The 23089-nt window shown below is 37.0% G+C and overlaps 1 long non-coding RNA gene across 1 annotated transcript; it reads left to right on the top strand.

The window, feature by feature from the left end:
• The first annotated feature begins 2184 nt into the window (after positions 1-2184).
• On the top strand, positions 2185-17551 carry LOC129350676 (uncharacterized). The gene is made up of 2 exons (XR_008604153.1): positions 2185-4710; positions 6325-17551. It is a non-coding gene; the product is annotated as an uncharacterized LOC129350676 (long non-coding RNA).
• Positions 17552-23089: the final 5538 nt, after the last annotated feature.

Here is a 23089-nt window from a genome sequence, read left to right on the forward strand (position 1 = left end):
GAGGAAAATGGACTCTTCAAAACACTTCTGTCCATCACTGACGATAAAAGATGACGGCAGAAAAGGAGCTTTGAGGTTGAGTCGGTTTGAGCATTTCATTAGGGCACCGTCCTTTGGAGGCTTTTAGAGCAGCTGGAAGGAGACTTGAGGTAGATCCAGAACTCACTGGTGGTATTGCATATCTCATCTGACCTAGGAACGCCTCTAAATCCCCGGAAGAAACTGGAAAACATTCCTGGATAGAGGGACATTTGGATTGACCTGCTGCCACCAAGACCTGACTCTGGATAAAATAAAGAAATGGATGGATTCGTGGATGTGCAGAGTGTTGGTTTTTGGCTGCAACCACCATGGAGCCAACATGTTCTAGTTCAGTTCAATTCAGTTTTATTCATCTAGCGCAGATTCACAACATATGTCATCTGAAAACACTTTGTATAGTAAGGTACAGTACGAATTACAAACAGAGAAAAGAAAACCACACAATCCAAAGCTGCCTTTGGATGGCCTGTGAGTGACGGTGGGAAGGAAAAACCTAGAATAGGGAGGTGAAAAAAACCTCCGACAGAACCAGGCTCTGCCTCGACTGGTTGGGTAAGAGTGGGGATGAGGGGGTGGGAATAAAGTAGATAGTTGCAAAAAAAAAAAAAAAAAAAGCATACATTGGTTTGAAATATCCAGGTACCACACTTGGTCTCCAGAGGATGAACCCTTCAAGTTTGTCTTTAATCATCTGAATCCTATAACCTGACAGCAAGTTGGAAAGGCATCTTATTTCCAAAACAAAAATCACCAAAATAACACCATTTATCAGCCACAAAATTGGAAAGAATAGTCAAATTTCCAACTTTAAGACTGTCCTTGAGCATACCATGTACCATACATGATATGTTCAAAGACATAAATTTAACCAAATCTAAGCTTAAAATTTTGATATGTCTTACTCAGAAAGTCTCTAAAAATGTAAAAAGAAAAAAATAAATGTTTGTGTTGTGAAGTAAGTCTTTCGACATGTAAACCAAATCTAGGTAGAATATGTCAGACAACATTATTTTTTTACAGAAACTTATTATTTTACATTCTGTAGATCAGAAGAAATACATTTTTAATTATATGTCAATTAAATACACTTTAAAAGAGAAATCCCAAAAACAATTCAGGATAAAATCACTTTACATGTAAATTACAATTGCATTTGTAATATAAATTTCTAAACAATATTTTTTTCTGTTCCGTCATAATATTTTGCACAGTTATGAGTGAAGATTTTTAGTCATCTGTATTGTTTTTCATATATTTTGGCCTCTTGGCAGCTTCATACTTTGTTAAATTGATGTTTTTTATGCAAGGAAAAAGTCTGGATTTCAGGAGGTTTTACAAAAACAAGCAGATATATGTTTATTTCAGTATTTATAATTTAATATACGTCTCTTCTTTGACACATTACATTTATATCATTTTATTGAACTTAACAGCTGCAGTGATTAATTGATTAATTAGTTACTCAGTCAACAGAAACATCTATTTGAACAATTTTCCAATCACAAAGAGCCAAAGATTTTCTGTTTGTAGTCTCTTTATTTGAGAATTTCATGCTTTCCTTCCCTTTCTAGGTGTTTTTTGTTGTCTTCATACATTTTAGAGATTTGTAAACAATATTCTGCAGATAAAGTGATAATGAGAGTAATAAAGTTGCAGCCTGTCCTATAATTTATCATTTTTTGTTGTGATAAACTTGCTGCTCCCTGTGCGAAGCTTCACAGGATCATTTACTCCTGATTAGTTAATCTATAAATATGTGGCTTTAACAGTGTCTTTGTTTTCCTCTGCAGGCGTCTCCTCTCTGACTCCGACCTTCTTCTTCTATGATGTTTTCCTCTAAACGGAGGAAGACCATCGTCTGAACCACTCCATCATTCTTCATCCCAACATGGCCGACGACCTATACAGCAGCACCTTCTCTGCCTCTGAATCGGACTTCCCCTCGTCCTCCTCCTCCTCGGCGTCCGCCACCTTCCTCACGCTCGAGCAGAGGGCCGCCTTCGTCTTCGTCCTCATCCTCTTCATCTTCCTGGGCCTGCTGATCGTTCGCTGTTTCCGGATCCTGCTAGATCCGTACCGCAGCATGCCGTCCTCCACCTGGACAGACTACATGGAGAAGGACACCTTCGACTACCGGATTTCCTGACAGGCAGCCTGAGAGGCAGCAACCCTGACGAACCAAAAGTGAAACTGAGGCGACGATCGCGCTGAGAAAGTAAAGCAGCAACACCAACGCACACTTTCCCTCCTAAAGTTTTCCTCTGAGATCAAGCAGACAGCAGATAGCAGGACGGGGAGTCTTTACCAAGGAAATGCTTTCAATTCTGAATATAATTTGAGCCCTGCGGTCCTGCTAAATCCCCCTAAAGTTTGTCTCCCAGAGTATCAGCTGCTGATTTAAGCTCCAGTAATCTTATTTACTAGTAGTGATAAGCATTGCTGGTCAGCTCCGGCTGCTTTGGGCCAAAACAGCCAAATAAAATTCATATTTACAGAACATCCTCCACCTTTAGGAGGCAGCGAGACAGTTGCCCATTAACCTTCTGAACCCTAAGTAGTTTCTGGGTGTTTTTTACTCCCATTTTTACTCACTGTGGACTCATTTTTCACTGTAATGTAAAGTCCTAAACCTCTATTGAAACACAACAGCCGTGAATAGAAGTACAAAGAACTCAGAAATATCTTTTGTGCAGGAGACCAAAGTTATTTGCCATAAGTCATAGAAAAGTGAAAACAAAAGGATACGATTTTTGGATTATTTAATTTACAAAAAGTGGAAAAACCTGGAATCAACATGTACAACATTTTTCCAGATGTCCAGCAGTGGTATAAATGTGACTCTACATGCTATAAATATTTTACTGCTTACATTTTTAATTAGTTTTAACACGTATCTACTCTTTGCTCTGTGTAAACACTGACTGCAGTTCAGCCGAGTAGTTCCTGAATTTTTGACTGTTTTAAATGTCTTGATGGTTACATCAAAGAGCAGAGTTTTTTTTGCTTTTTTTTTTTACAGAATATGGTTTAAGCAAACCATTTATTTTAGGCAAATTGTTAATGAGACATGTAGAATTGAGTGATTTTGATAAAATGTCACCATTATAAGCAAAAATTTGCTGACGGAACTTCACATATGATTAGTTCAAGGGCCGTCGGAAAGATGAAAATCCAGAAATTCTTTCTGTTTGTAAAGTTTCTGAGCAATGGCACTATTTTGTGGATTTAAAAAAAAAAAAAAAAAAAAAAGATACCACACCTTTCAAACACACTGGTGAATTTTGGGGTTCAGAGAGTTAATTAGCCACAGTGTTTCCCAAACTTGGTATCAAGGTCCCATAATGGGTCACAGGACGGTTTAATTAGTAAATTACTGAGAAAGTTACAGCACAGACATTGCAATGTGTGACACGAAAGAACTGATTCTTAGTTAAAGCCAGAAATATGATCATATCTGACAAAATTAAAGGGCAAATGTTAGGAATTGTCAAGCATGACTACCTAAGTAACAGCTAAGAGACTTAGAAGATACTGAAAGTGAAAGTTGCTCTTTAGTTTGGGATCATAAATCAGAATATCTGTAGAAAACTTGTAAAATAGACAAGAAACATATTGAAAGTTGTTTGGAATTCCTTCACAGCCACTTTAACCTGATGTTATATATATATTATTAAGATTATTGTGGCTTGTGAAGTTTTCAAACCCCTCAGAACTAAATAAGGGAAAAGTGCGTTTGGTGTGTTGCTGCTTCCAGTCCGAATGTCGCCTCAGTCTGCCTGGCAGGGAGAACATCTGGGCAAAAAACAACAGCTGCATAAACACAATCAGTCTAAATGAAAAAGTGTCAAATTAATGAAGAAATTTCAAGCGTTTGCTGGTTAAAAATGACAAAACACCCAAAGAAAAGCCTACTGTTACTGGCCAGCGTGTTTCATACGCTGCAGATAAATTCTCTTCTTGTATTTAGAATTTTGATCAGTGCAGCATTTAGTGAGAGCACCTGAACGCAGCACACTACTGTGAAATGTTTGAGCTCCATACTGCAGCTGTGGTTTCTGCTCAGATCATGAAGGTTGTAGAAATCCCTGCGCTCTGCAGCTGTCCGACAGCAGCGCCGCAGGAAGCTGCAGCGCTGCAGCGAGAACATGATGCATTTCTACGACTTCCATGTTCGTCAAACTGCTTGCTGGGCAGCACGTTAGGGTTGCTGTCTCTCACGGGAGAAGATTTTTTAATTTATTTTTTTAAACTTTTCGTTCCCTTTTCTGACAACGCAAACTTTTGTTAAGAGACTTCAAGAACTTGTTCAGACAGCTTGTGAAGCTCATGGAGGAGATGCTGCGTTATTTCTGTGGAGGAGGAGGAGGAGGAGGAGGAGACCCAGGAGAGCTGAAGGCTGTGCTGAATCGAGACGAGTCGGTTCCCAGCGACTCTCCGTTGTCCTGCCAGCCTGGCCGTTGCTTAGTAACTGGTGTTTTTAGTGCCAGCTGATGTCTGAATCGCCGGGCGTCTCACCACACAGCCGATGGGCGCTCAGCTCTGCCTGCAGCCAGCAGATCAGAAGACGCTAAACAATTAGCCACCACAAACGCCACATTTGTGCTTCAGCTGTTTGTTGGGCTGAAAAGCGACTGCAACTGAGAGTCACACTGGTTTACTCATCCACAGGTGGGTTTGTCATCACAACACCAGTTTATCTGAGCCTCCTTAAAACCACAGAGCAGGATTTGAACCCTCAGAACAAGCAGTTTTGTTTGTTTTGGTCATATTTTTAGTCACTGTGGGCTCATTTTTCACTGTGATATAAAACCCTGCAGCTCTGAGGAAACATGGCTAGAAGGAGAGAACTCTGGGATATCTTTTTTTGCAGTATGACTTTATTTGTTTTACAAAAATTTAAAAACCTGAACTGAATATATGTACAAGTGCCCACAGGTGTTACTGGCACTGGAAACACAGGGTGGCTCTATACACTATAGATATTTCACTACTTTCATTTTAAATTTCTTCATGCTTGTCTCCTCTCTTCTATGTGTAAACACACCCTGCAGTTCAGCCGAGAAGTCAGATTTTTTTTTTCCTGTGACTGTTGGCTGCAGCCGAGTCAATCACATATTCACTGGAGAGTTAGAACTTTAGATTTTTTATGGAATCTTACTACTGCTAGTGCCTAATTTTGGGGGATTTTTTAACCCTATAGAGCCCAGCATAGCGTGGAGGCTACGATTGCATATTCATTTTTGATTGGTGGTAGATTTGAAACCAGATAAGATGGATCAATCATTCTTTTTGCATATAAAATCTGGAGAGTTACACTAACATTTCACACATTCACCAGGTCTCAGAGCGCTTTTTCATTGCAGCGATGGGTTACACAATATAGCACACATAAAAAAATCTTTATAAACGAGACCAAGGGATATTGTGCCATATTTTTGCAAACTTGAGGGATGCATCTATGTAATTTCTGTATTTTAAAATATATGTGAAACAAACCAAAACGATTTTCCTTTTTTTTTTGTTTTTAGGCTTATTGCACTTTTAAGCAATTTTTTGTAGTAATTAACACAAATTTAATCTTAGATTTGGTTGATATTCTTGATGGAAGCGGACATCACACATGATACATATAAGGACAGTAAGAAATTGCAAGATCTGACTTGACAGTTTCTGGCTCTGATAAATGGTGTCATCTTGGTGATGTTATTAAAGGAAAGTGAACAAAAACTGGTTAAAAATCAATTTTTTTACTCTCAGATTTTGTCATTTTGCCAGTGGGCAAAATAAAACCTGCTTGGGAGAGCACCAGAATTCCTTTATGCAGGAAAAACTCTGACTTCAAGCAACAAAATCTGCCACTGATGTTATTTTTCATGGGAGTAGTGTAAAATCTATCCATTACAAAAATATTATCCAACCTTGAAACCATTAAAAAGTCATTAGAGCGTCGTATAAGGAATAAACTGAATTTTGAGTTAAAGATCGGATTGCCACACAATCTGAGTATTTATCATCAGCTGGAGCTCAGGAATTGATTAAAATCCTCACAGAGACAAATCAGATCTTGATGCTCAACAACATTATCTTTCATAACAAAAATTAAAATGTAATCGTCTTGGAAGAAAACATTTTCTGGATTATCTGTTTTCCAGGGAAGTGAATAGTTTGTGGTGAATTCACCTTTAGTGGTACATATTTCAGAGCAGCCTTTTCCTTCAGTTTCAGGGGAGTTTAAAGAACAGTGCAGCTGCAGTGATGTATTTTTGTTGTGTTTTCCTGCAGCAGCAGCAGCGAAGCCCCTCAGGCGACCTGCTCTGACTCCGCTGTGATGGGCTTCATCGTGGTCGGAGGGCTGCCGTCAAACCTCCGAGCCGAGCGGCGGTTTGAAGTCAGTGGAGATGAAAGGCCGCTCCCCTCCGGGCTTCTTCCCGTTGGGAGGTTTGAACGCCTCACGTCCTGTGCGGATGGAGACGCCACAAACAGCCGGTGACAACAATCCAATCGTGACCGCTCTGGAGTCACACAGCGGCTCTGCTAGGGATCCCAACCCTCAGATTGAGCCAATGACATTCCTCCCTTCTACAAACCTGTTCAATCTGTAAAAGTTTCTCTCTGGAGGGGTCCTTCCTGCCGGGAGGGCGACCGAGCCTCTGCCTGAAGGGAAAACACCGACAGGAAGTGAGGATTTCTGTGTTTTTCTGAAGCCGACTGTCGTCCTGCTCGTTGATCCTCTGTTGATTGATCGCAGCAGGATCAGGTGGAAGGTGGATCTGAAACCTCCACCACTGAAACTCTGGATGGATTTTTTAAAAATTTTTGTTAAAAGTTTTTCTTTCCTCATTTTTTTGGGAACTTATATGAGATGTGGGGCTCCGTCTGATCCCAGGCGAGGCTCTCCCAGACATCACAGGTGGAATATAAAAAAGCAGTTTGGATTTTTTGCCCAGTAGGACACCGTCGGCACACAACTGAAGATCACTGAAGAGTTTCCTTTCCAAGATGTTCCATCCATTTAGGAGAAGAATCAGCCCGGTTTCGCGCTCGTCCTCCAAATGCCTCTAATTGCAGACTTTCTTTGAGGCTTTCCGTCATTTCTATGTCACCCGCTGCGCTTCAGAGACGCTCATGATTTCTGTATAGACTTTGTAAAAGATGGCTTTAGATTTGTTTAGTTTAGTTTTCCCTCTAAAGCATATTTAAAATGCTGCCACATGTCACACTCACCTCACATTTACAACTGCTGTCATCTTTGTCCAGTAGCTACAGTCTGAGTGGAGCCTCTTTACCCAAACTCCAACTTAAATTCAACTTCAGTCAAATTTCTGCCCTAAATGTTGGACTAAAATTTTGCAGTTTGACGTCCTGCAGCTCTGATTTCTCCTTTTTTCAATGAAAAAAAATAAAAATTGATAAGAATTACTAAAACGGTGGTTGAAAATAAACACTCTGGCTCCCCTCAGACATCACTAAATTGTGTTTTGTTTTGTTTTTTTAAATGGAAAAAACAGGGCTTATTCTTATTTTTGTTTTTGAAAGCAGCTGCTTTTGTCCCAAAAGCAGCTGCTTTCAAAATCAAAATGTCAGCAAAAAAACAAACACTAAAAACATTTTAAAAATTAGCCAAATGTTCATCTGACACCTGTTATTTTTATCTTTGGATATTGACATTTGCCCAAAAGCAGCTGATTACAGCTCAAAATAGGTTCAACTTTATTTTAATTTGTCAATATTTGGATAAAAAAATAGACTGACACAAACCTTTCCCACATAGCAGCCAAATTTTACCATGATGTTATGAAAAAAGTAATGTCTAAATTTTTACGGCGGTTCAACCAGTTACAGCATATTTTGCTGTAATTTTTTAATAAAAAACAGTCAACGATTTCCTTTTCACCACAGCTCTGTCCAAACTGTTTGTTTTTTATCTAAATTTGGACAAAAGTTCTGCTTTTTTTCTTTTTTGTCCAAGTTTAAATGATAAAATCTTCCCAACAGCAGCTTTGATTTACTTTAAAATCTGCAGTTGATGTTTTCTCTCTTTTGTCTTAAGTTTAAATCGCTGAAAACCCCACAACTTGTTTTTCCATTTCAGCTTCATCCAAACTGTTTTAATTTGTCAGAATTTGTGTCCTTTTTTTGCAGGGTTTTATTTGCTCTGAATCTAGATGAAGATGTGTTCCATAGGAGGATAAAAGCTCCTTTCAGATTGGCTGGATGGAGCTGATGAGACGCCATCAGGTTTTTTCTCCAGAAGCTGGATTTTCATGCTCTTGAACGCAGCTCTTCAGTCCTCCTCACACATCAGCATGTCTGAGGTGAAGTGAAAACCCTTCGATCTTTTACTGAGAATGTAAAGTCAACACTGACACACTTCTGTACTTCTGTACTTGTGAGGTTCACTATGGGCATATTTCATTTCCTAAAACTTAAAAAATACTAGTCTTAACCCAAAGACATGACAGATACACAACACATTACAGAAGTGAGTACATCCCTGTGTAGTATCACTTAAATGGAAAACAATTCAGCATTTTATGACTCTCACTAACTACATTTCAAGTTGAACAGGAGGTGTTTGCTCTGATGCCAAATTAAAAACTGTTTAGCTTTATTGAGTTAAAAATACATGACGGATAGTTTAAACTCAGTGCAACAAAATTCTGCCGTTCTCTTTAAAATACCACAAAGTTGTTCTATCGGATTCAAGTCAAGCAACATGCTTCTGTGATTTTGGCAATATAGTTTGGATCGTAATCGTGCTACAATATTCTTCTTCTGCCAAGTTTCTGCAGGCTGGATTTCATCTTGTCAGCCAGTATGTTAGTTTATCCACAGATATTCATGGTTACATCTATAACTATCATCTCCTCAAACTTCTCTTGCATTCATGTAGCCCATTAGCATCACACTCCCACCTCCATGCTTCACTGTCAGAGCTATGCATTCACTGAGCCGAACAAATTTATCTTCATCTGACCAAAGAATGTGCTCCCAGCATTCGTCAGGCTTCATTCTACATTCTTTAGTTAAGGTGTTTTTGTAGTTTGGTGCTGACGAGCATCAAAAGTTTTTTGTTAGAAGTCACTTATAGAGACTGATATTGCAAACTGTCCTGTTCAACTATTGTGAAGTGATAAAGTTATGAATTATTTGGCTGTTTAGTGATATTGCACAGGGATGTACTGATTTGTGTCGTATACAAAAAAATGTCCTACTTTAAAACTAGATTTAGACTTTCTAGCTTTCCTTTTTTGAAACAGAAAATGTCTTCACTATTCTTTAAGTCTTAATTTTAGCCAAATATGACTGATTTCTAAATTATGTTTCTGTTCTACTTTAACATAATGTCCAAACATTTCCATCCTTTACAGAAACGCTCTGACATCAGAAAACGTCGTCGCTGCAGATGTGCGACGCTCTGATTCGTCCTCACAAAGACACAAGTGCAAACACACACTTGATGTTAGTCATACACATACAGTATGATATGCAGTCGATTCCGCCTCACGTGCACGTCTTTAAAGCACACACACGCTTATGAACACCACATGTACTGATGCAGTGATCAGCTGCCTGTTCATCTGCACACCAACACTCTCACAGCGACTCACTGCCAAACTAAACCCTCCTTTTCCCCTCCTTCATCCCCGTTTGTCTCTCAGACTCTCATCCCCCTTTGCCCACTTCATCTCGCTCTCCTCCCTCTCGTTCAGTTTTTAATCTCGGCTCGACAGGTGAAATACATTTCAGTTGCTAAGGCTTATAAAGAAGTAAAATAGTGATAAAGGCAGAAAATACCTCTCTCTGTGAGTAAGACGTCTCACTCTGTCTTATCTCCTCACCCCCTCTCGTCTCCCCCTGAAATAGCTAAAACTCTCATTACTCTGCTGTCAGCTGCTGCAGGAGGGACAATCTGTGTGCAGGCTTTTATTTAAGTCCTGGGAACTTTAGCAGCACTTTGGAAAGGTGTTTATATTTGGTGTCGCACTGTGAGGACACACAGGTGAATATACCTGCCTCTGTGGTCCGTCTTTTGGGTTAAATGTTTGTTTTCAGGTTGTTTATCTGTTCTTAAAGTCATACGACCGAGACAGTCTGAAGGATTCTTTGTGTTGGAGGCTTAAACGAAAGTCTGGATGAAAAACGGATCAACTGACGAAGCTTAGTTTCACTGAGATTTAAATGGGTGGAGATCAGTCAGTCTGAGCTTAAACAGACATAAAGCAACCAAATATGACATAAAAGAGCCAAAAATAGACAGAAAATGACTTCAGAGAGACACAAATAACCACAAACAAAATGACTGGAAAAATATACAAATTAACCACAAGAGACAGAAAATAGTGACAAAGATGCACTAAATAACTACAAAAATGCACTAAATAGCCACAAAGGCTCAAAATAAACAAGAAGAGGCACAAAATAACCACTAAGAGAGACTAAATGAGTACAAAGACACATATAGCCACAAAATGACTACAAAAAGACCCAAAATAACCACAGGGACACAAAATGTGTACACAGAGACACAAAATGACTACAAAGAGGAACAAAATGACCACAAAGACACACACTAGGCACAAAGAGACACTAATAGCCACACAATTACTACGAAAAGACACAAAATAGCCACAAAGATGCACAAAAGAACACACAGAAAAACACAAAAAACCCACGAAGGGGCACAAAACTGCGACAAAGATGCACCAGATGAGTACACAGACACACACAGTAGCTACAAAATGCAAATTGACTGCAAAAAGACACAAAATTGCTCCAAAGAGAGACAATTAACCACAAAGATGCAAAATGAAAACCATAGAAACACTCAAAATAATTACAGAGACACAAAACAACAAGAAAACATTTAACAGAACGACAATGATAAGACACAAAATAGTCACAACAAGACATAAAATATCCGCAGAGACACAAAATGGCCAGGAAAGATGCTAAATGACCACAGAAAGACACAAAATGACTTCAAAGGGGAACAACATGACCACAAAGACACACAAACTAGCCACAAAATGTTTACAAAAAGACGCAAAATCGCTCCAAAGAGACACAGTCAGCCACAAAAATGCAACATGAAAACCACAGAAACACTCAAAATAATTACAGCAACACAAAACAATGACAAAGAAACATGAAACAACCAAAAAATTTGACACAAAGCGACAAAAATGAGACACAAGACACAAAATAACTACAAAAAGACAAAATATGCACAAAGAGATACTAAAAGACCAGGAAAGATGCTAAATGACCACAAAAAGACACACAATACCCCCAAAGATGCACAAAAAACACAAAATATCCACAAAGAAGCACAAAATAGCTAAAAAGATGCAGACCCAGATGAGTACACAGACACACAAAGTAGCTACAAAATGCAAATTGACTGCAAAAAGACACGATAAAGCAGAAAGACTGACACAATCAGTCACAAAGATGCAAAATGGAAACCACAGAAACACACAAAATCATTACAAAGAGACACAAAACAATAAGAAAGAACAAAATGACCAAAAATTGATTCAGAGCAGCAACGATAAGACACAAAATAGTAACTACAAGACACAAAATATCCGCAAAGAGACACAAAATGGCCAGGAAAGATGCTAAATGACTACAGAAAGACACAAAGATACAAAATGATTTCAAAGGGGAACAACATGACCACAAAGACACACAAACTAGCCACACAATTTCTACAGAAAGACACAAAATAGCTCCAAAGAGACACAGTCAGCCACAAAGATGCAACATGAAAACCACAGAAACACTCAAAATAATTACAGCAACACAAAACAATGACAAAGAAACATGAAACAACCAAAAATTGAATCAGAGGAACAATAAGACACAAAATAGCCACAATGAGACATAAAATGTCCACAGACACAAAATAGCCAGGAAAGATGCTAAATGACCACTAAAGACACAAAATGACTACAAAGAGGTACAATATGACCACAAAGACACAAACTAGCCACAAAGAGACACTAATAGCTGCAAAATGACCACAGAAACACTAAATAATTACACAGACACAAAACAACAACAAAGAAACACGAAACAATCAAAAATTGACACAAAGCAACAAAAATAAGACACAAAACAGCCATAATGAGACACAAAACAACAACATGTAAGCATGAAAGAACTACAAGGAAACACACAGAGACCACGGGGCCGGTCTAAAGGACTTAATGTGTTGGCTGTTGGACAGATGAAGTTGTGGCCTGATGAACGTTTGTCTCCTGAATGTTCGGCTGCAGCTTTTCATCAACAGGTGGAGATGAGTCAGCGTAGCTCTAACGGCTCCATTAGCCCTTCAGCTAAATGACTGAGCTGCGTGTTAATGGAGCACGATGACAGTGACGGCTTGAATTATTATCCGCTTAAACAGCAAACAGGGGAGAGAGAATCTGAGAGAATCCATCTCCTTCCACTTCCCACTTTGTCTGCTTTTGTTTGGAAATGTGACGGCGAATTTAGCCGAACCCATCAAGACAAGAATGAGAGAGCAGCGAGAGGAAAGAGAAGGCGAGACATCAATTAAGCCTCCATGGCTAAACACAGCAGGCAGAGCTGCAGGCCAACTGCATCCAGCAGCAATATCAAAAGAGCTCGCAGAGACATTTTCATTTATCCCACCTGAGAGGGAAGAAAAACACAGTTTGGAGACAAAACAGCAATACAAATGCTGTCAAATCAGACAAAGCAGAGACACAAACGTGGCACACGATGCCTTAATCGAATGTGAGAAAACAGTTGTGTGATGAGATGGAGGCTTTTATTTTGAAATGACCATAAAGACACATAAATTGACCTTAAATAAACAAAAAAACTGACACAAAGTAACACAGCATTACTACAAAGAGATGTTAAATGACCACAGAGACTCAAAATGACCACAAAGGTACTACAAAAGACACAAAAAACAACCACTAAGAGAAACAAAATGACCACACAGAGACTGAAAATGACCAGAAAGAGGTATAAAATGACCATAAAGTGACACAAAATGATCACAAAATGAGCACAGAGAGACACAGAATGACTATAAAGACACATAAAACAACTGCAAAAAGAAGAAAATGGCAGCAGAGCGACACAAAATGACAAAAATATGGCAACAAAATGAACACAGAGACATAAATCAACTAGAAAAAGACACAAAATTCATACAAAGACACACAATATGACTTAATATAAATGCAAATTATCACTAGACCACCACTTGGAGAGGCCAAATAAACACAAAGACACAAAAAACAACAACAAAATAACACAAAATAACCACAAAGAGACACAGAGTGACCACAAAGGGATGTAAAATGACCACAAACAGACACAAAATGACCAGAGACAGATGCAAAATGGCTGCAAAGACACAGAAAATAACTACAGTATGAGCACAAAAAGACATAAAATAATTATGGAAGTGCAAATGATCATGAGACAACCACTAAGAGAAGCAAAACAACCACAAAGAAAAACAAAATGACAACAAAGACACTAAAAAGGACCACACAGAGGCACAGAATCAGCATAAAGACATACAAAAGAACTACAGAAATGCAAAATGACCACAAAGAGACAAAAAAAATCCAGAAAAAGACACGAAATGACCACAAAGACACACAAATAACCAAAAGAGACTCTAAATGAATGCAAAGAAACACAAAATGACCAAAAAGACACAACAAAGAAACTACAGTGACAGCAAATGACAAGAAATAGGCTCAAAATCACAACAAAGAGACTAAAAGTGACTAGAAAGAAGCAAAACAACTACAAAGAGACACAATCAGCAGAACTTTTTTTATACAGAACCTTTCTTTAAAATCGGATATAAACGGGATGATAAATATGGAGAGTAAAACTCACCAAGATACAATTAAAACAACCAAATATATCAAAGTGACCTCTGGGTTTTAAATGAATAAAACTGGTAAAGAAAGAACTGACAGAGTGAAGCAGCATTAAAAGATCATTAACTGGTGAGGAACAGAATTAAAGAAGGCCATGTAGGATTTTTCTTTCTTTTTTTTTTTCAACAGAAATAAAGTCGTCTCTGGGCCTCCGTACTTTTCTCCTCGGTTGATTTCTTGGTCTGATCTGATCCCAGAGATGTTTGCAGAACGGAACAGCAGCTGGTAGGGAAATAATATTCTTCTTCACGTTTCCAGCGTGCAGCACAAGTTAGTGTGTCTGAGCCCTTTAATTCTGCAGTCTGCCTTTCAGCCATGTGCATCCTGCTCCTCTTCCTCCTCTTCCTCACCCAGTGTTCCTCCCACACCTTCATCCCTCCCTGCTTGTCCTCCTCTTCCTCCTTGCCTTATACTAAGCCTGTTTACATAGGATTAGAAACTCCAGCAGCTCCGACGCTGCTGTTTTTACCCTTTAAGGGAGTCGGACTGGATTTGTGTTTTCTGGTGTGTGTTTTCTTTTCTGTTGTGTGTGTGTGTGTGTGTGTGTGTGTGTGTGTGTGTGTGTGTGTGTGTGTGTGTGTGTGTGTGTGTGTGTGTGTGTGTGTGTGTGTGTGTGTGTGTGTGTGTGTGTGTGTGTGTTTGTGTAGCTGCAGCCGCTGAGCCAAACTCTGCCCTGCAGCTACTGCTTCAACAAACTTTTTGTTTCTAAGCTCTGTACTTAAAGGGAAAATCCACCCTGAGTCACAGTCAGAATAACGGACACCAGGAGACCCCGGGGCCAAAAATACCACACAGACACACAACGTAACTACAGTGGGATGCAACACAACAAAGAGAATACAGTGACGGTAAAGAGACACAAAACCACTACAGAGAGACTGTGATTCAAAGCAACTACAAAGAGACCAACTACTAAGAGACAAATGGCCATAAGGAGACACAAAATGACAAAACACTAAATGACTACAAAGAGACGCAACAAACCACAAAGACACAGAAAAGCATTACAAAAAGACTCAAAACAGCTATATGGTAGTGTCACGGCAACAAAAAGAGACAAACTGGCTACAAAGAGACAACAAAATACCATAAAGAGACAGAAAATGACCACAAAGAGACACAAATGACCCAAAAGTCCCACAGAATTACTATAGACACAACTACAGTGCAGTGCAAAGCAACAGCAAAGAGACTAAAAAGGCTGAAAAGACACAAAATGACCACAAAAGCAACTCTGGTCTAATGCAAAGCTGCTACAAAGACTCTAACTACAAAGAGATTTTAAAAATGTTCGTAAGGAGACATAAAATGACCACAAATTACTACAGAGACACTAAGCTACTATAGTGTGATGCAAAACAACAACAGAGAATAAAGTGACCACAAAGTGACCAAAAATGACCACAAAGTGACTCAAAATGACTACAGAGACACAAAATGACCACAAATAGGCAAAAAATGATCACAAAATGACTAAAAACGATTACAAAAAGACACAAAACCACAAAGAGACACAAAATGACCACAAAGAGACACAAAAAGACGACAAAGTGACCAAAAATGACCACAAAGAGACACAAAATGATCACAAAATGACCACAGAGAGACACAAAATGACTATAAAGACACATAAAACAACTGCAAAAAGACGCAATACCACCACAAATAAACACAAAACTACCACAAATGGACACAGAATGACCACAAAGAAACACAATTTTATCACAGTCACTCTAGTATGATGCAACAGAACTACAGAGACACTCAACAACTATAGTGTGATACAAAAGAGCTACATATAGACAAAAGAAACTACAAATACAGACACAAACCGATCACAGAAACAAACTGACAACAAACAGACGCAAAATGACCACAAAGCAACACAAAATCACTAGAGTGAGACACAACAGAGAGACTTGTTGCCCCTTTTTAAGGTGGATTTTCCCTTTAAGGACAGGGTTGCGTTGGAGTTGTGTGTCTCCAGATGAAACTGTGAAGTCTCCTGTTTTAAAAGCATTTTCTTTTATTAATGAGCCGTTTTGAAAAAGTGTCACAGAAACAAATTAACTGGTGTAAATCTGCGCTTTTTCCAAGTTTCGTACGGATCGCGCGTCTTTCTCTCTGCAGTGTTTCATTTATCTGGTGACATTCTTTTGCAAGTCGCAACACAACAACAAAAAAACGTAAAAAATGCAAAGCAGACGATGGAAACGAGGTCTGTGGTGTTTCTCAGTCTGTATGTTAATGTTGTACTTTATCGATGCAAAGTTTTTAGTTTTGATAAAGAATCTGAGTCGGCGCTTTGTGGACACGTGAACTGTTTCATCTTTTCCCTGCAAAAACAAACCAGAGAAACAAAACTAGAATGAAAATAAATTCAAAATCAAATGAAATTTAAACACAGCTGAAGTCAAAACAGAAAGAAAAGAAGAAATATTGGCACCAAAAAAAATCTAATTTCCAAACACTAAAGACTATTTGCATGTTTTAAAATGAATTTTTAAAAGATAAAAGTTACATTATTACCTGCTAGAATTCAGAAAAAGTAGGCAAAAGATAAATAACTTCAGCATTATTGATTAAACAGTTATTTAACCCTTAGATGCACAAGTGATTGGACCCTACACTCTTCCTTAAGTGACCTGTATAAGAATCAATGTGTTTTTATGTCATTTTTGTCATTTTGGTTAAGAATAATAATTTACATCATTGTTTGTGTTATATTTTTGTCCACACAAAAATGATTTCATGTTTGAAATATGTTTATTTTTCACTTCACTAACAGATTTTGAACATTCTGATGATTGAAAAGAGCAGCAATAGAAGGATGTCAGCATCCATTTTGTTGACATTTTTCCACTCTTTTCCTCCAGCTGTTGCTGCTCTCTGTCTCTCTAATTTTGTGCATCACCTCTTGTAGGATATTATCAGTGATAAGGAACTTGGAGTAGTGATATAAAAATTACGATTTCTTTCTAAGTGTAAAGGTAACTTAAACATTTTAATGTTGTGCTTTGAAAACATGTTTTTTTAGGAATAGCTGGAATGTGAAATGATAAAATCTTTTCGTTACGAAGATATTGCAAGAAAATGACCTCACCGGCTCATTTTTCAACCCACTTATACATCTAAGGGTTAAAATAACTAACTAAATAAATAGCAAAAGCTAAAATTTCACATCATTGCAGCACAATGAAATGCAAATTTAATTTCAAAACAAGACTGGAAATAAAATGCAAGTGATTTCAAAACGTGAAATGGCTAAAAATTATTTCAGTGGTTTTGAAATGTTTTATCTCAAAGCTGTGGAACGCAGTGACTCTTTTTTAATGATTTTTTTTTTTATTTTTGTGCTCTTATCTGCAGTTTTTTCTCAGTGCAGGTGACGTGCAGGTTGTGTGTTTGTTGTGTGATCAGAGCTCCTCTATATTTTCTTAGTGGTTGAAAGTTGTCGTGTCCAAACTGAAGTGTAGATTTTTCTTGCTGCCTTCTGTCTGAGCTCCTTTGCGAGTCCGTGCTCTTGTTTTGTAAAGAAATAAAACTCACTGTTGGACCAAAACGGAGTCTCTCTCTGCTGGTTTTCTCATTTTGTTGTTGTTTTCCTCACTTTTCTATTGTTACAGGTGGTAGTCTTTGTTTTTGTTTGTCTTTTTTTTGGGTTTTATTTTAAATGTTGTTTTCTCTTTTGTTTTTTGATTTTATATTTGAATTTTATTGCTTTTGTTTTGCTTTTTGTTACATGTTTTGATGTTTGGGGGGTTTTTTGTTTTTATAATTTTTTTGTAGTTTTTATTGTTTCAATTTTTTATTGATGTTTTTTTCTTGCTTATTATTTCAGATTCATTGTATTATTTATAGTTTTTTTGTCTTTTTGAAAAATTTTTTTTTGCTTTTTGTTGATTTTTTGAAAAATTTTTTTTGCTTTTTATTGCTTTGTATTTTAATGTTACCGTTTATATATATATTTTTGTTCTGTTTTTCTTGGTTACGAGGGGCGTTGATTGTGTCATTTTAATTTCTTAGAGGTGTTATTTTTTTATTTTTTTCCTAAATTTTGTCTTGCTTTATGTATTTTTTTTTTAATTTTAGTTAGTTTTTCTTTACTTTTTGCTTCATTTGATCTTGTTTGTTTCTTGCTTGGAGATGTAATGTTTTGTTTTGTATCTTTTTTTTATTTGTTATGTTGTATTTTCTGCGAATTTACTTGTTTTGATGTTTGTTTTTATTATTTGTTTTCTTTCTTGCCTTTTGATTTTGTGTTTGAGTTTTATTGTTTTTATTTTATTCTATGATTTACTTTTTGTTGTATTTTTGTATTGTTCTGTTTTTCTTGATTGTTTTTTGAAGGGGGTGTTTATTGTGTTGTTGTAATTTCTTAGAAATGTTATTTTTTGTATTTTTTTTCAACTTTTTTGTCTTGCTGTGTGTAGTTTTTTTGTCTGTTTTTCCTTATTATTGTTTGTTTTTTCCTGTTTTTTTTGTTTGTTTTTTTTTTTTTGCTTCATTTTGTCTTCTTGGTTTATTGCATGGAGATTTATTTGTTTTGTGTTCCTGTCTTTATTTTTTATTTGTTGCATTTTTTTGCCAATTTACCTGTTTTTTGTTGAGTTTTTTGTTTGGTATTGGGTGTGTTTTATTATTTGTTGTTTTTTGTTTTATGTTTGAGTTTTATTGTTTTTGTTTTATTCTTTGGTTTATTTGTTGTTATATTTTTTGTTGTATTCTGTTTTTCTTGGTTGTTTGTTTTTTTGGTGGGGGGTATTTATTGTGTTGTTTTAATTTCTCAGAGGTGTTAGTTTTTGGTATTTTTTCCAACTTGTTTGTCTTGCTGTGTGTAGTTTTTATTTTTTTCTGTTTTTCTTGTTTTTTGTTTGTTTTTTGCTTCATTCTGTCTTGTTTATTGCTTGAATATTTAATTGCTTTGTTTTTCTGTATTTATTTTTTTTTATCCGTTGTCTTTTTATTTTGTTTTTTTTTTGTTTTTTTGTTTGTTGTTTTTATCTTGTCTTTTGATTTTGTGTTTCGGTTTTACTGCTTTTGTTTAATTTTTAGTTCTGCTCTTTGTTATATTTTGTATTGTTTCGAGTTTGTCTTGTTTTTGTCAATTATTTAGTTTCTTCTTTCTTTATTGTCTTGTTTTACTTTTTGTTGTGTTTCTTGTTTTTTGTGGGTGATTTACTGTCAGCACATTAGTCGGCCCTCTGGTCTTTTCTCCACTTTCACTTCTTCCTCAGACTGATGAGCTGCAGACCGACTGGTTCTGGTTTCATCCTTCAGGGTCTCGGTTGGATTCAGTTTCATCTTCCTTCGTGCTGCAGAACAAACAGCGTAAAGATGCTGGAGAATCCTTTAAAGAGTCGCATCGTGGCTGTGAGGACGCTCATATGGAGAGCTAATATTAGCTGCATTTCCATAATCTGCATGTGAGTCAGCTCACATGAAGGCTGACAGATGGTCGACAAAATACAACGAGCTGAACGTCTGCAAGGCTGACGGACATAAAGACCCGATCTGAGCCTGAACAAGAACTAAATCACCAGACATCATTTAGGTCTACGTGCTTTAATTGATCGTAAATTAGTTGGAAATTTGTACAACTAAAACAGAACATGAACTCGATGTTGCACACTGAAAAAAAGAATTAGAAATCTGTCAGAAAGGATGTCAGAAAATAATGGATTACTGTAGTGTTCAAAAACTGTGAAAACAACAGTAAATATCTGTCAAATAATTACATATTAATAGATTTAAATGCAGAAAGACTGTCATTTTAAAGTCACACATTGCAACAAACACAGAACCAAAACAGTTTACTGCTTTTTGATGTGGACATGATTATGTAAAAGAAAAAGAAATTACAATTCACATGTTAACTAATACTTTTTAACTGTGATTTTACTATTTATTATGGAAAATGTGTAAAATTACTGTTAAAAAGTGTTTACCTTTTTTCAGTCTTCAGTATACATAATTATTCTTTGAAATAACAGTGTGTAAAATAATAATACATTTTGCTGGTTAAAATACAGTAATTCTACAGGCAAATGATATAAAGAACAAATTACCATTTATAAAAATACTGATTTCTGATGTCGGCTTTATTTACTATAATTTAATTATCTGTAATTTAAGAAAGAAATGCTATTTTTAATCCTTATTATGCACATATTTTCTTCCAAACAAAAGCAAATATCTGTAAAATAATAACATTTAAAATTTTACTGTTGTAATGTAAAAGATCAATTTCCAATTTGTAAAAATGCACAATTTTTGATATGGATATTATTTACATGTTGTTGTTTTTTTCAAGTTAATGCTATTTCTTTATGCTTCTGCTAGTTGTTATCTGTAATTTAATTAACAGAGAAAATCTGAAATTTAATAGTAAATAGTTTTAAAAGAAATACTGTTAATTTTAAATTTTGTTTTTACTGTGTGGAGGAACTGGGAGGCTGCAACCAACCGATACTTTTATCACCAACACATCTGATTTTTTTTGTGTTTCCTGTAATAATAGATTGTCAGTCTATAAAGCGCTCGTCATTCTCCCCTGAAGCCAAAGTGAACATACTCTGATGTATTTTTTATTTGAACAACAATCAAAAACCTCCAATAATGAGTTTTCTGTCATAGAGAATAACCAAATTTTCAGATGTGAGATGCTGCTGGCAGGAATTTTGGCATCTTTGTTCAAAGTGTTCTTAAGAAAACTGCCTGAATAATGGACATAATTGTTGGTTGTCACCTTACAGCTCTTCTATGATGGATTAATATGACTTTTACTAAAGTTTTGCGTCTGTTAACTTACTTTAAACATCAATAAAAAAAAGAAGCAACTTGGTAAAACACAATTTAGAACTCAAACAGTAAAGATGGAGGGTAAAATAGAGTTAATGTTCCACTTTATAGATGCAAAATCTCGACAGATTTGCATTTAACCGGGTGATGATGTGAAGTAAATGTGGATCTTTGGGTCCTCTGTGGGTCTGGTGATGTTGACTTTATCTACTTGTTATTTCAGCCTTGCAGAGGCTGAGGTTTGATGCCTTCTCACCCTGAAGGTCTGCCTTCAGATCAGTGAGTTGACTGAGATCGTCGGAGAGGACGAGGATTTTTTTATTTTTTTATCTCAGGAGGAGTTTTCTTCTGGGAACCTGCTGGTTGTGAAGCCAAACTCCAGGTACTGGAAAACTGGAGTTTTTCACTTTATCTGCTGATGTTTTTAATGTAAACATTTTGATATTTCAGCTCACATGAAAGAGAAAATCTCCACATCTCTGTAGTCTGACGTGAAACAGAAAGAATGAGAAGTAATTAAATAATTCTGTTAATTAAAGCATTGCACAGTGGATCGGTGGTTAGCACTGTCGCCTCACAGCTAGAAGGTTCATGGTTCATGTCCCGGCTTGGGCCTGGAATCTTTCTGCATGGAGTTAGCATGTTCTTTCTGTGCATGCGTGGGTTTTCTCCAGGTTTTCCGGCTTCCTCCCACAGTCCAAAAACATGCTGCGATTAATTGATAACTCTAAATTGTCCACAGGTGCGAATGTGATTGTTTGTCTCTATATGTAGCCCTGTGATAGACTGGTGACCTGTCCAGGTGTCCCCTGCCTTCACCCTAAGTCAGCTGGGATAGAGTGCAGCCCCCCTACAACCCTAATGAGGATTAAGCGGTGTGTAGATAATGGATTGATGGAGGGATGTTAATTAAAACATCTGTTAAGTCAACTTAGGTGCAAGTTGATCGCTGCATTAATTAAACTAGAAAATTAGCTTCTTTGTTTTACATTTAACACAACACACACAAACTAACTGTACTTATGTTAATTGTGTCAATTTTAAAGTTTATAACACTCAATTTCAGTGTTCAGGGTAGAAATCAGGTTCAGTTTGGGGTCTGATGGTCCTCACAAAGACAGAATAAAACACTGTGTGTGTGTGTGTGTGTGTGTGTGTTCACCTGTCCACACACACACACACACACACACAATCACCACAACCCGGTGACTTTAATACCAATCCAGCTGTTCCCATGGCAACCAAACCTGAAAATAGTAGAGAGGGTGCCAACGTCTCCCATTGGCAGCGTCGCACACAGTGAACCCAGTGTGTCTGTGTGTGTCAGCAGCAAATATAGAAACAACAACTGCGCAGGTGGTTTTTACAGTTTCAGCTCAAGTTTCACGAAATGCTGTGAACGTGTTAAATAGATGTTCTTCTCTCTGAAGGTGAACTTCTTTCTTCTGCTGCTGCTCCATCGGTGGGCCAACGCTGGGATCCACATCAACATGTAGCTGCAGAGGAAACACAATCCACAATAACTTTCCTGCTTCGACCAGCATGACAACATGACAGCAAAAAGACACAAAATAACCATAAAGAGATACTAAAAAGATGTAATCTGGCCACAAAGAGACTCAAAAAGACACAAAATAACCACAAAGAGACACAAAATAACCATAAAGACAAACAAGACACAAAATAACCACAGAGGCCTCAAAAAAACACAAAATCCCCACAAATAGACACCAAAAGACAAAAAAAACCAAAAAGAGATACAAAAGATGCAAAATAACCTCAAAGAGACTCCAAAAGGCTCATAAAATGCAAAAATGCACTAAATAATCACAAAGAGATGCAAAAAAAGATGCAATTTGGCTACAAAGAGCCACAATAAGATGCAAAGAGACACAACAAGAAGTAAAGTAACCACAAAAAGACACAAAATAACCACAAAGAGAAACAAAAAAGTAAAGTAACCACAGAAAGACACAAATCAACCACAGACAGAAAAAGACACAAAATAACCACAGAGGCTCCAAAAAACCCACAAAATTACCACAAATAAACACCAAACGACAAAAAACAACCAAAAATAGATGCAAAAAGAAGCAAAATAACCTCAAAGAGACTCAAAAAGACTAAAAAAATGCACAAAAAGATGTGAATTAACTACAAAGAAACACAAAAAGATGCAAAGTAACCACAAAGAGACATCAAAAGTCTCTTAAAAAAACAAAACATCATGCGAAAAGATGCAAAATAACCAGATACAAAAAGATACACTGCAACAGAGATCCAAAATAGCCAGACCTAAAAAG

This window comes from Amphiprion ocellaris, chromosome 15 (assembly GCF_022539595.1).
Source record: "Amphiprion ocellaris isolate individual 3 ecotype Okinawa chromosome 15, ASM2253959v1, whole genome shotgun sequence".
Taxonomy (NCBI): domain Eukaryota; kingdom Metazoa; phylum Chordata; class Actinopteri; family Pomacentridae; genus Amphiprion; species Amphiprion ocellaris.